This window comes from Elephas maximus, chromosome 22 (assembly GCF_024166365.1).
Source record: "Elephas maximus indicus isolate mEleMax1 chromosome 22, mEleMax1 primary haplotype, whole genome shotgun sequence".
NCBI lineage: Eukaryota > Metazoa > Chordata > Mammalia > Proboscidea > Elephantidae > Elephas > Elephas maximus.
In genome coordinates this window covers 52334388-52348690 of record NC_064840.1, presented here as the reverse complement: position 1 = coordinate 52348690, position 14303 = coordinate 52334388, and the positions used below count along the sequence as shown (strand labels likewise).

General features: G+C 42.1%; 1 protein-coding gene across 6 annotated transcripts in view; it reads left to right on the top strand.

Moving 5' to 3' along the window:
- The first annotated feature begins 9263 nt into the window (after positions 1-9263).
- SLC39A14 (solute carrier family 39 member 14) overlaps positions 9264-14303 on the top strand; it is a 57349-nt gene continuing 52309 nt past the window's right edge. For 5 of the 6 annotated variants that reach the window (XM_049865949.1, XM_049865950.1, XM_049865948.1 and 2 more), the window contains exon 1: positions 9264-9396. The gene's annotated coding sequence lies outside the window, so the exon portion shown is untranslated. Of the gene's footprint in view, positions 9397-9442; positions 11804-14303 lie in introns of those variants that run through there. The other variant, XM_049865952.1, reaches the window with a different exon arrangement.

Sequence of the window (14303 nt, the reverse complement as noted above, 5' to 3'; positions counted from 1 at the left end):
GTTTGAAAGGCATGTTGTATATTAGCTTATGGCATAGTCAGGCCTTGCTAACTTAATCTTCCCTAAGGATTACGTTTATGACACCTGTGACTTGATCTAGATTTGAAAAAAGGGTTTTAGCTGTTCCAAGGCCTCTTGAAAGATCCCAGATGAAGTTTTTTCTATATATTTCAGTCGCTTTATAGTATACTATATTGAATTCCTCCCCCTCCCCCAAGTATATAGACACATACATATACCTTTGCTCTTTGTTACTGATCTTTACTAAGTAAGTTTCAGGTTTTTTTTAGTAAGAACCATAACACGTAGAAACAATTCAACAGCTAGGAAGGTTCAAGACTGTGAGTTTTTATTGAACGTTTCTCCCAGGTATGTGGCCTTCATTCCTATTGATGTATGTTTGTAAGTTGAAATTCTCATTTTCCTTGCACAATAACCTCTTCCTGGATGTTGGCTCCCTTTGCTAGGAACTTTTCTGAATCCAGGTCAAGAATCCCAGAAATTGGCTTTGGAAAATGTGACACTCCTACCAAAGTCCAGACATCACAGTTCAGAAAGTTATCACCATGCCTCTAGGTTTGGGGAAGCCTTGTTTTGTGTGTGTGTGTTTGTTTTGCTTTGTTTTTTGGCCCTCCTTTAAATGTCCTTCCATTTCCTTCAGGTTTGATTGCATCTCATCTTGCTTTGTTGGGTTTTAAAAGTCAGTTTTATTTAACCTTTTCAATTATTTATATTTTTGGTGTGACCACAGGGAGGCTCTGAAGCCGAACTTCCCATTTTAAACGACAGTGTGTGAGAAGAGTAACTTAAAATTCCTTAGAAAAAGAAAACCAGGAAAGTTTTTGAGTTTTGGATTTGTTCCAGAGCCTAGCAGAGGCTGAGGCAGTATGAGCATTATTGTTCAAGTGTACTTGTTTTTATTTGGAATGCAGGACATAAGGTAAGGCTAAGACCCTGAATTTGAAAAGCACTGAATCAAACAAATTGAATCACTGGTCTCTAATTTAACAGATCAGTTTTCTGATTTTTTGGAAGCATTTTTAATTTCTCTTTTAAAGTTGGATTTCCTAGTACTCTTTTTCTCTTATATAATCAGAAAGGCAAATATTTGAATATAAAAAAATTTTTTTTTCACTTTTTATTCTTGGGTGGGTTTTTTTTTTTTTAGCCTTGTTTTGCAGTTTTAATCCCAAATGATTGAGTAATGGGGTGGAAAATAAAAACAAATTTGTATAAATGTTTAGTTGTGTTTGAAATAGTATCATTATTCATTATATTGATTATAGTTCTTTTCCTTCTGAGAGCCACAACACTCGTTGGAATTATTTTTCTTCTTCTGCATGCAAGGTGCAGCTGCATTGTCAGTAACCAGGTAATGAAACTTCTTGGAAAAGAGACTAGCCGTCTCTCTTCTGGGACAGATGAGGCACTCATTTTGTGTGTTTGCATTTTTTTTTTTTTTTTAAAGTCTCTTTTTCCATCAGACAACCACATCTGTTAGCTAAAGTGAGAGCCAGCCCCCAAGAGTAGCCTTATATACTTTTCTTTTTTAAAAAAAATGGTTGACTGTCTCTACATATACTTTATAATGTGTCTGTAACCCTTAAAATGCCTTCCCAAAGCACCCTGGCTGTTGGTTTCACCAGTATATTCCTTTAGAACCACTACAGCTTTTTCTGTGTATTTAGAAGCCTCATCCTTAGATGATACAGTGCCTCTAGAACTCATTCTAGGAAAGAACCTATTTTCTGTACAGTGCTACAGGACCGTTTTTACTTGGGCAGTGTTCTGTTGAAATACAGGTAGTCTTTGACTTATGATGTATTTGAGTTAGAACGAACCACACTTACGACCGTCCATTTGCTTTTTTGTACATCTTATCATTAGTAATGTGTACTACATACATTGTTGCAGTGTGTAATTTGCTGATGTTACTATTCTCAGATGTTCACTTGCAGATGTTTAAATGTAATATCTCCAACCCCAAAGACAAATAAAGATTGGATTTATAAAGATACTGATAATAAAAGGCAGTAATAATGAAAATTTTTTTAAAATGAGGTATTTGACTTATGACAGAACCAGATTACAATGGAGTTGTCAGAATGCAACCCCGTTGTAAGTTGGGGACTACCTATAGTGTGAAAAAGGAAGGAGATTTATAAATGACTGGCTCTTTATGTTGAAAACCTTAAAATTTGGGCCTGAAATTAATTTCTCAGTGATTTAGGATTATTGGAGAAGACCTTATTTTCTAGTTCTGGCTCTATAACTTGCGTTATTTAAGCTTCTGAGTAACTTTTCCTATCTGAACTTATTTTCTTTTTTTTAAAAAATGAAGAAAATAGGGAGACTTCTGGTAATATGGCAGACTGAGTTAACCACACTGAAAGAGTTGGCCAAAACAGAAAAAAAAATTTTTTTATTATGCAGCTGTACTGGGAGAAAAAGATGGAAGGGAGGGAGGGAAGAAAGGAGGGAAATATCCAGGCACAAGAAAGAAAGGGAACTCAAAGCCAGCTCCCAAGGTTATGGACACAATACAGGGGTAGCGGCACTGAGGTTTTTCATTCCAAGTAAGGATAGGAGATGTGGTCTCCAACCTCTGAAGTTCAGCGTTGCTGGAGTTAAATCTCCTGGATAAAGGGAGCTGGAACCCGGAAGGTGACTAGAAAATCCATGCAAGCCATCCTAAGGCAGCAGCAATGAAGCTTATTGCTTGACCAGGAGTACTGATAAGAGGTAAAAAGATACCCATGAGATATCCAGGAGTCTGAATTTTATATTACCAGTATACTAAAGGGCCACAAGTAGAAAAATTAACAAAGATTGGCCAAGACTGCTGCTGAAAGTCCCAGACCCCTGAAGAAACAAATACAAAGTCAATTGGATTGCAGCACAGAGAGGTCAAAATGGAAACTATGGATGAATAGAGATAAGGGAGAATGAGAAGGTCCAACATTTTTTTTAACGCGCTTTAGATGAAGGTTTACAGAGCAAATTAGTTTCTCATTAAATAGTTAATATACATACTGTGTTGCGATATTGGTTGTCAACCCCACGATGTGTCAACACTCTCCCCTTTTTGACCTTGGGTGAGGTCCAGCATTTGCCCAGTAGAAGTTCCAGTAGGTTAAACTAGAAAGAATGGATGAAAGACAATAATGGAAGATACAAAGACTGAGAATTTTCCAGAATTAAATACAGATATGAATCCTCTAAATGAAGAAACTCATTAAGAAAAGAGAATCTACTTCTAGATATACTGTTTTAAAGGTATAGAGTACCAAAGACAGAAAATCTTAAAGAAAAAAAAAAAAGATTGCTTACAAAGAAAGACCATCAAACTAGCTGCAGACTTGTCATCAACCACAATAGATGCCATAGGACAAAGGAGTAGGAGTCCCTGGGTGGCATAAACAGTTAAGTACTTGGCCACTAGCCAAAAGTTTGACAGTTCACACTCATCCAGAGGCACCTTGGAACACAGGCCTGGAGATCTGATTCTGAAAGATCACAGCTTTGAAAACCCTATAGAACAGTTCTACTCTGACACACGGGTCACCATGAGTCTCAGTCAATCGACAGCAACTGATGACAACAAGAGGATATTAAAAGTAAATACCCATAAAACATTTGCCATAATGGATGAAATGGACAAAGAAATAACTTCAAAATGCCAGTGGAATATAACTGTCAACTTGGAATTCTGTTCCAAGCTAAATTTTTGTTCAGACGTGAAGATAAAAATGATATTTTCTAATAAGATTAGAGCAGAAATAAAAAACTAGAGAAAATCAACAAAAACAAAAGTTGGTTCCTTTGAAAAGCTTAATAAAATGGGCAAAACTTGAGCTAGACTGATCAAGAGAAAAAAGACAAATTGGTAAAATCAGGAATGAAAGGAGACATCACATTACAGAAATAAAAAGGAATTATAAAGGAATACTATGAACTATGAACAATGATATGCCTACAAATTGGATAATTTAGATGGGATGGACAAATTCCTAGAAGGCCACAAACTACTGAAACTGACTCAAGAAGAGAAAAATTAAATAGACCTATGCAAGTAAAGAGATTGACTTAGTAATCAAAAAACTATCCACAAAGAAAAGGCCAAGCCCAGAGGGCTTCACTGGTGAATTCTACCAAACATTTAAAGAAGAACTAATACCAATTCTTCACAAACTCTCTAAAAAATAGAAGAGGAACACTTCCAACTCATTCTGTGAGGCCACTATTGCCCAGATACCAAAATCAGACAATGATATCACAAGAAAAGAAAAATACAGACCAATATCTCTCAGGAATATAGATGCAGAAATCCTCAACAAAATATCAGCAAACTGAATCCAGCAGCATAACGAAAGTATTGTACACCGTGACTAAGTGGGACTTATCCCAGGAATGCAAGGTTAGTTTCCCAGGTAAAAATCAGATCAATGTGATGGACCATATCAATAGAACAATGGACAAAAATAGTGATTTTTTTTGATACACGAAGATTTAAAGACGAACTGCTTAAAGAAAAACAAAGGATGTACTTTTCAGGAAGAAGGAAAGTGGTAAACCTGTCGGTAAATATAAATGAGAGGAAGTACTTTGTTTTCTTTTTGTATAGATTTTTTTTTGGGGGGGGGAGCCATTTTTAAAGGGATGAATTTGGTCTGTTGGATCCCTCTGGAAAGAGGACAAAGAGAAATAATGGCCTTTCTGGGCCTACAGCTGAATACAGCCAGGGCTGGCAGTTTTTTTCAACCAGAAATGCCATCAGCAGTGTTGAAGGAAGGCATGTCTAGAGGCAAGCAGGGTAGAAGTCAAAAGATTTGTGGTATGGGGGCGGGGGTTGAGGAGTGGTGAAAAAAGATGGTGGTTTAAAAAAAGGCAAAGCAAAGATCTCAAAGTGGAATAACTAAGGCTTGGATTCCTGCCCCTGCTGTAGATCACTTGCTGTTGCATTCTTTATTTTTCCTCGTTGTTCTTTTTGTCTGCTGAAAAAGCATCAGATGATAACACAGTGATTCACAATTTGAGGCTTCTAAATATTTTCTGAGAGGAGCCCTGGTGGCACAGTGGTTAAGCACTCAGCTAACCAAAAGGTTAGCGATTCGCACCTACCACCTGCTCCACGGGAGAAAGATGTGGCAGTCTGCTTCTGTAAAGATTTACAACCTTGGAACCCTATGGGGCAGTTCTCCCCTGTCCTATTGGGTCACTAGGAGTCAGAATTGACTCGATGATAATGGGTTTTTTTAAAGAGGTTTTCTAGGGCACTGGTGGTTCAGTGGTAGAATTCTCTCTTTCCATGCAGGAGACCTGGGTTTGATTCCTGACCAAGATGCCTCGTGCGCATCCACTGCCCATCTGTCAGAGAAGTCTTGGGTGTTGCTATGATGTTGAACAGGTTTCAGTGGAGCTTCCAGAGTAAGACAGACTAGGAAGAAAAGCCTAGTGATCTACTTCTGAAAATCAGCCAATGAAAACACTATGGATTACGACAAACTGCACTGCAACTGATTGTCAGGCTCAGGCCTGGGAAGTATTTTGTTGCCTTGTACATGGGGTTGCCATGAATCGGGCTAACTTGAGGGCAGCGAACAACAGCAACAGAGGTTCTTTAATCCTTGGCTGATAGTGTTGGGTGCTAGTCCACGAGCTCTCTGACATGATTTTGGGTAGAAGAGAAATCCACATTCCCTCTGATCCTCTTAAACTAGTTAAGTCTTGTCAAAACTTAGAAAACTTACTGTTCCCCTTGAAAGTATGATAGAAACTTTGTTATTGATTTTCCTGATCCAAATTCAACCAACCCCGTTGTCATCAAGTCGATTCTGACTCATAGCAACCCTATTGGACAGAGCAGAACTGCCCTATAGGGCTCCCTAGGCTGAAATCTTTATGGAAGCAGGTCACCAGGTCTTTTCTCCCACTGAGCGGCTGGTGGCTTTGAACTGTTGACCTTTTGGTTAGCAGCCAAGTGCTTAACCATTGTGCTACCAGGGCTCCTTTGATCTCTTGATAGGCTATAAGAAAAGCTATAGTCTCTCTTCAGCAAACCCAGCATTGCTTTGAGCTGGCTTAATATTTGAGGAGTGGAAAAGGGATCTTTGCACCAGGTTGCTTACCTTGTCAACACAAACCATGGAGGGGGCTTCAATTTTCTGAGTTCCAAGTCCCGACCCATATGAGTCCCCAGATCCAGAATCCTGGCAGCTTTTTCATTTCTCTGGCTTCTTTCCAAGGTGACTAGGGCTTTTGAGATGGATATCAGGCCTTAGAAATGCAAATTTCTTGAAAAAATAAACCAGCCATTAAACACTCTTTGTTCTGTTCTACTGGACATCAGGATTATTTCCTCTACAGCTAGCCAGCTGCCACCTGGATCTAGGTTCGACTCACCTCAACTATGGAAGATCTTTCTACATGTGTTTTGGCAGGTAGCTATATCATCTTGGAAACCCTGGTAGTATACTGGTTAAGAGTTCGGCTGCTAACCAAAAGGTTAGCAGTTGGATTCCACCAGCCATTCCTTAGAAACCCTATGGGGCAGTTCTGCTGTGTCCTGTAGGGTTGCTATGAGTTGGAATTGACTCGATGGCAACAGGTTTGGTTTTGTGGTATCTTGTCAGAAGGGAAATAGTTAAGCAACAAAAATAACCAGATTTTTGTGCTTAGCTCCTTTAAATATTGCCCAACATCAGGGTGTTAGTGAGCTAGCTTATTCTTTCATTGAACAAATATTTATTGAGGAGCTGTTACATGCAAGATACTATGTTAGGGGATGCAGGGTATATAAAAAAGTGTCTTATAATTAAGACGGATTAAAGTCCAAGAAGGTTAGAGAAGAAATAATTTTAAGGGAGAAATATAGTTAAGTACAATAAACCATATAAAATGTTTTAAGTCTTTGGATCACAACCCAACAATAATCAGTCATGTAATCAATTTAGTGGGTTTGCTACCACTTCTTTTTAAAATAATAGAAACAGTGCAAAATATCAGTACATTGTATATGGTAAAGAAATTTTGTGAAGTATTTTACTGTTATTTATCCTGGGGTTGCAGTGTAAAATATTTTTAAGGTGGGTTACATTCAAAAAAATTTGAGAGGGTAGATAAAACATGCTACAGAATTAGGAAGCCTCCTGAAGGCAGGTGGCTTTGAAGAGTTAGAATTTTGACAAGTGGAAAAAGGATAATAAGTGGAAAAAAGGGCATTTTAAATGGAGAAAGAGAGATAATTAGGGCCCCAAACTAGGCGCCTGAGAGACGGAGTAGTACCCAGTGTTAAGATAGGATTTAGTTATGGTAAACGTGAAGAATTTTCAGTGTACTATTAAGAGATAGGACCTTTTGATTTTGAGCTATGTTAATAATTAGTAACATTCCCCTAATGGATGACTGATAGCTTATCAGCGTTGGTTGCCCGCGTGGACTTTGGCAACTCTAACCTTAGTCTGATTGCAAACAAGTGAATGCTGTGATAGGCCCCGTGGTGGGGTGTCTTGTCCTGCCTCCTCTGTCCCCCTGCACTTTGAGCAATCTCTTTGATAGGTGCCGTATTGCCCTGTGTGTAATATTGACAACCTGCCTGGAAAAGACATGGAGTTGCTCTTGGACCTCCATTTTAGCAGAGATTAACAAACCTTTGTAATATGTATTTATGGGTTTTATAATTTTCAGAGCTCTACAAAGCATGCTTATTTTACTTAATCTCTGTGTGAGTTTCTCATTACTTTCCCAATACTTCAAGGAAAGGAGTGGTAGGGAATGAACAGTTTCTAACAGCCTCTTGGGGGTGGGATTAGGAGTCCCAAACAGATGACATAATGTCTGAAAAATACTTCGAGAAAGACAAATATAACAGGTTATTATAAAGATGAAGGGACTCTGAGGGAAATTCTACAAGAGATACCATTACTTTGAAATCATTTGGAAAATAAATGAGAGGAGCCCCACTCCCACCCCTTACCCAGGTGGAGCACTGTAATTACAGGGTGAGGATAATTGAATGTTAGAAAAGCTCACAGCCCAGCTAGTCTCTTCACGAGCGACATGGAGCATCTGGCCCGCTCTGGCTTCGCTTCAGTGTATTCTTTTCCATCTCTGTCCAGCCTTTAGGAACAGGCTGCCGCTGAGCGCCAGATCCTTGTCCCCTGCCCCGGGGCTGGCCCGCCTTCCTTCCCTCGGCACTGCAGTCCTTGGGGCTGCTTGCCTCGAGACTCGCGTGGAGTGAGATGTGGTTGTCTCTCCCTAAGCCAGCTTGCAGACAGTGCCTGCTGTGCACCAGTGGTTGTACTGGGAAGGGGCATGGGTGTTAACCGGCTTCCCTTCTGCTAGAAGACCGTTCGGGGCACCTAGATCCACGTGGCAGCTGGCCAGCTGCAGAGGAAGTAATCCTGATATCCAGTAAAACAGAGCAACAGGAATTGGACAGGTGGTTTATTTTTTTCAATAAATTTGCATTTCTGCGGCCTGCTACCAATCTCAATAACCCTATCCCACCTCAGTAGAGACTGCTAGAACACCACTTACACAAAAATCCTTGGTTATTTTAACATTTCTTCCAGCTTTGGGATTAGTATGGCTCCTTAGAGAGCCTGATCATTTTGGGGGATTGATGTGACATCCAGTTTTAAAAGTGAATATAATATGGTATTTGAAACCTGAATAAGAAATTACGTTCTTTTGGCTGATGGCAATATTCAGAGGATACACTGGGGACGTCGGTCCCCTTCTAGGGTGCATTTCCGAATTGAGGTAAGGAAGAGAAGCTTTTTAGATGAAACGTGTTAAGATATATACATATCAGGTGAGTAGCAGTCTTACTCCTAGGAGTGTGCGGTGGAGGCCAAGGCCAGGTTGTAAAAAAAAAAAAAGCCTCATATTTAAGGGGTAAAATGTCTGAAGGGGATGTTTCCAGAAGGAGGAGCCTGTGAGGTCTCAGTGAATCAAGAATGCAATTTGCCGAAGATCGAACTAGGATCTCAGCGCCAGATCCTGCGGCTGCGAGGCGGAGAAAGGCGCTCGGCTCGCCCTCCAAACCCTCGGCAAGCTAACCGCTGCCCTCTGTCCTCCCCGCTGGCCCCAGTCCCGCTCCTCACCCATGTACCTCTGCCGCCGGCTGGGCACAACGTGGCAGGCTCTGGGGAGAGCTGGGTGGGGCGAGGGGCGGGGCGGGGCCGTGGGGGCCAGTGTGGGTGGGCCCTGGTGCTGACGTGCAGGGTATATAGCCGGGCATGCGCGCGGTGGCGGTGGACGGACGGAGGGAGGGGGGCCGGGTGCTCGGTGCTGCCTGCCCGGACGCACGGACTGAACTCCTGAAGGCTGCTGTCCACCGAAGGGCCTTGCTGCCGTTGCGCGGGGCACAGGTGGCGTCCATTGGAGCTTCAGGTGAGGGCCGGAGAGCTGCTGGCGGGGGCCGCGAAGTGCCAGAAGGATGGGGCATCTATGCGGAGGAACGGCGCGCCTCCAGGGCTTGGGGTCACTGAGTGGGGGTGGGGGGCACTAGCCGTGCCGAGGACCAGGAGCGGAGCTGTGGTTTCCGAAGCCTCGGGCTAGACCTGGGAGCTTCTCCGGAAGACGCGCAAAAGGGCCCGAAGAGCTGGATGGAGGGGGCACCTGGCCGCGGTGCAATGATGGGGTTACTTGGTGGCGACGGAAGGGAGGTCTCGGGCTGCAGTCTCTTCGACTGGAAAACGCGGGATGTGTGACTCAGAGAAGGGTGTCCAGAATGTGGATACGCACTAAAAGGTTGAGGGGTTTCCTGGAACCCACGGACGCGGAGGAGAGGAAAAACAGAATAGATGGGTAAATGTGATAGGCAGTTCTTGGAGTGGCTCCCATAGGGCGCTTGTCCTAACTTTGCTTTCCAGGAACTGTCGGCGTTTGCAGCCCCCATGACCAGACCACCTCCCAGCTGATCAGTAGTAGAAGCTAGAGAATGGCAAAGGAGAGACTAATTGAGGATGGCTTCTTGGCTATTTTTGGTCGATACCTACCAAGTTAGGTGGTCTGGGTCAGGCTGCCCCCTTTTGGTGGGATAGAGAAATGGGACAAAATAGACATCAAGCCGTTTCACCATGTGCTTCTGAAGTCAGATTAAGCCAAGAAAATTTCCTCAGCTCTGGGTTGTAGGTTCAATTTTGAGGATCTCTAGTGTCGGCCTGGGTTCCAAGAAGAGCTGCTTCCAGAGTAGTTAAACTGCCTGGGTGCCCAACAGGACCCTGAGCATGATGTGGTGAGGCACTGAGGGCTCTTCTGGGGCCTGAATGGAAGGGGGCAGGAGCACTTTGACCTGACGTCTTCCTGGAGTAACCCTGCATCTGACGTTGTGACTTTACCTACTCTTCCCTAGGAGCCCCAGGCCATTTTGAGAGGTGTGCTTCAGCTAGGAAGTGGTGATGTAGTGAAGTTGTAGGAACTGGCCTGGGAGTGACAACCTTGGTTGGTCTCTGTCCCCGCTCTGCTTCTAACTTCTGTTGTAACCTTAGGGAGGTCTCAGTACTAAGGTTGGACTCTATCTCTTATCCACCAAACCAAAAAACCAAACCTACTGCAGTTGAGTCGATTCTGACTCATAGCGACCCTATATCCACAGTATCTACAATTCTGCAGTCCTTACCTCTTAAAACACAATTCCTAAAGCCTTAGAGGAACTTGCCTCTTTGGTGAAGCAAGAGAAGGAATGTCCAAAATCATAACTTTTAGCAGCTGAAATTAAAAACCACATGTTCCATTTCCTGTGGGAAACTCAGTTATTTAAACCCAGAGAGGTGAGTTTTTTTATAAATTGTAGAGTAGTCAGGAGATAGACTAGTGGTCTTCTTCCTGTCATTGGTTTGCAGGTCTGATTAGAGGGCACCAGACAGAATTAATGCAACAGTGAAGAAGAAAGACCCTGAATACTGTCTTTTCCTCCCAAAAAACAGACCAAAAGGCCTTTCCCTGCTTAATCAATCTTTTGTTACCCATCTGGCCTCTGGGACCATGAATGGCACTGATTAGACAGAGCAAATATGGAAAGACAGAAGGCAGGGCTGAGGGGGTGATAAAAGCCAGGTACTGGACCTATCTCACGATATGGAAGAAACCATGTCAGATAACCAGTTAGTGCAGAGTCTAGAGGAATGGATTGGAGGAGGAGGAGAGTCTAGAGGAATGGATTGGAGGATTGTCATTGAGGCAAGAAAAAGAGCGTAAGTGTTGGGGGCTCCTTGAGGTACCAGAGCATCATAACTTGCAGAGTAGCCATTCATTCCTTCAGTACATATAGTGTCTGGTCTGTGCTCAGCACTGCACTGGCCACTGTGGAAGGTACAAAAAGATGTGTAAGGCCTGGTTGCTGCCCCTAGAGTGCAGACTCTTATTGGGGAGAAAGAACCTCCCATTGATTCACTGGACAATCGTAGGGAAAAGTGATTTTTTTCTACCTTTAGTTTTGGGAGCAACTCTGATTCCTTCAGATAAGGGAAATATCCCATCTCCAAACTGATAGTAGACTATTGTTGTTGTGGATACAATATCAATCACAGGACTGGTTCTCTTTTCTAACCCTTCTCACCAGTCTTCTGTTCATAATCTATCGCAGGAGTAACCTCAATCCATGTCCAGTGTTTTCAAAATCATGGGATCTAAGTCGTAGTGCTGTGAATAGATTGTGTATGTCTGGGAACGAGGACTTCGGTCTCCCCACTATGCCAGAAAATTCAACTTATGACCGTGGTGAAAGTCCTTTTCACACTTGATGCCTGAAGAATGTAACCTTACCCATTTTGCACTACTGCGGAACCATAGAAAGGTGAATTGGAGTGACTTTGGCAGTCTTCTAGTCTAGCCCCTTTATTTTACAGTTAAAGAAACTGGATCCAGAAAAGTTAATTGATGTTCCCAAGGTCACATTTCTTGTTAGTGGCCAAGAGACTGAATGGAAAAGATAATAGAAGGGTTCTGTTTTCGTAATGTGATGATGAAATTGTTGATAATCTTAGTTTTTTCTTGAAAACTTGAGGAAGGAGCTCATTGTCTCTGCGCTTATTTGGGGGTCTGTACTTCTGGAGAAGCCTTCTACTTCTTTCTCTTTCCAGACACCCTGGAGACATTGGAAGGGGAGGGGTAGTCTAGGGCCTCAGTCTGGGGCTCACTAGATGTCTACTGTGAGACTTCTCTGACCTCGAGGTTGGTGGGATGTAAGAATGCCAGGAGATAAAGAGTTCAGAGCCTGCTAACTCAGGACTGCTGCCAGCCAGGAGCCTCATGCCCCCGCCCCCCAAATGGGCAGCAGAACAGCCTCACCACAAGGTCACCGAAACCCAACTGTCTCATCTTGCCCCTACTGTGGGCAGCGAGCCTCCCAAGGAAGCATCTTGTTGGGCCTAGCTAAGATTAGAAGGTAGAGCCCTGTGCTGTGGCCTCTGGGGCCTGTACAAGGGCAGGAGGCCGGGCAGCCACAGAATCAGCCTGGCAAGGAAGCCTGGCATGCCTAGTAATGGGAAACCAAATTTGCTGCCTTGGTAACTCAAAGTCTGACCGTGTTCTCAGGCCTCCTAACCTTCGTCCTTCTGAGTTAGGCCCCAGGGAATCCAGGATTTGTTGAAATGAGATGGTGATGGCCCTGAATTTATTACCGTTAATACCTCTATGTCCTCTTAGTCAGTGTACTCAGTACGAGTAGTCAGCTGGTTAATAAAAACAAAGTCAATTAAAAGTTGGAAATAAAAAAATACGTCTTTTAAACTATCTTCTCTTAAAAACGTGCATGTATTGTTATTCACCAAAACTTTGGTTTAGGCCCAAGACCTTTTCTTTGAGCTGTGGTTGTGTGCCGTGGAGTCAGTTCTGACTCATAGTGACCCTACAGAACAGAGTAGAACTGCCCCACAGGGTTTCTTAGGCTGAAATCTTTATGGGAGCAGAGTGCCTGGTGTTTTCTCTTTTCTGTTAGCAGCTGAACGCTTAACCATTGTGCCACCAGGGATCCTTTCTTTGAGTCTGTTGTGTGCCATTGAGTCAATTTCAGTTCATAGCAATCCCATGTGACAGCAGAGATGCCCCATAGAGTTTCCTAGGCTGTAACCTTTACAGGAGCAGATCGCTGATCTTTCTCCTGCGGAGCGCTGGGTAGGTTTGAACCACCAACCTTTTGATTAGCAGCCGAATGCCTACCCATTGCATCACCAGGGCTGCTTCTTTGAGTCTAGGCCCCTCTAATTGGATTTACAAATCGTTGTATATAAAAGTTACACCTAAATATCTCACCTGTGATTTCCAAGTTCTTTTAGTTTATTAATTTTTTCCACCAGGCTACATATTCACAGAGTTCAAAAATCAAAATAATAAAATAGGTATTCAGCAAAATATCTTATTCCTGTCCCCAACCACCCTATTCATATCACGCAGCCACATGTGTTCATTTCTTGGGTATCCCTCCAGTATGTTCCTATCCCTCCCCCTACCACTTTTTACACAAGGTAGCATTTTAGACACATTGCTCAGCACTGTGCTTTTTTCACCTAGCAACTATATTAGAGATTGTCACACATCAGCACAAAGAATGCTTTATCATTCTTTTATTATAGCTGCATAGTATTCAATAATAAGGATGTACCATGATTTTTTTTAACCAACATGCACTGCTCCCCGCCCCCCCGACACTGTTGGGTTGTTTCCAGTATTTTGCTATTTATCACATGCGATGCGGCGATGAGTAACGTTGTAGTAACGGAGTTTCCTGCATGTGCAAGTATAACTATAGAATAAATTGTCAGAAGTGGGATTGCTGGGTAAAAAGATAAATATGTCTATTTTTTGGTTTTGTTTTTAAATAAAGCAAGAACTTAAAGATGTTTGCAAACCAATCTGCATTTAGAATTCTAAATTTTTTCTATACACACTTACTTTAATTGCAAGGAGCCCTGGTGGCACAAACAGACTTGATGGTACCTAACAACAACAACAATTTAATTGCAATTTTTTACTTTTCATTTGTATTAAGTGTTTCAAGATTAGCACTTCTCAGACTTTTTGATCCTAGGACCTCTTCATATTGTTACAAATTATTAAAGACCCCAAAGAGATTTTCGTTATGTGACTGTAGCAGTGTTTACTGTATTAAAAATTAGAACTGAGAAATTTTAAAATAGTTATTAACTCATTTAACAGAAAAGTAAGACCATTACATGTTAATATAAAGAACATATTTTTATGAAAAAAAATTATATTTTCCAAAATTAAAAATGAAAAGAATGGCATCATTTTTATATTTTTGCAGGTCTTTGGGATTTCAAAGTAATTTGTTGGAT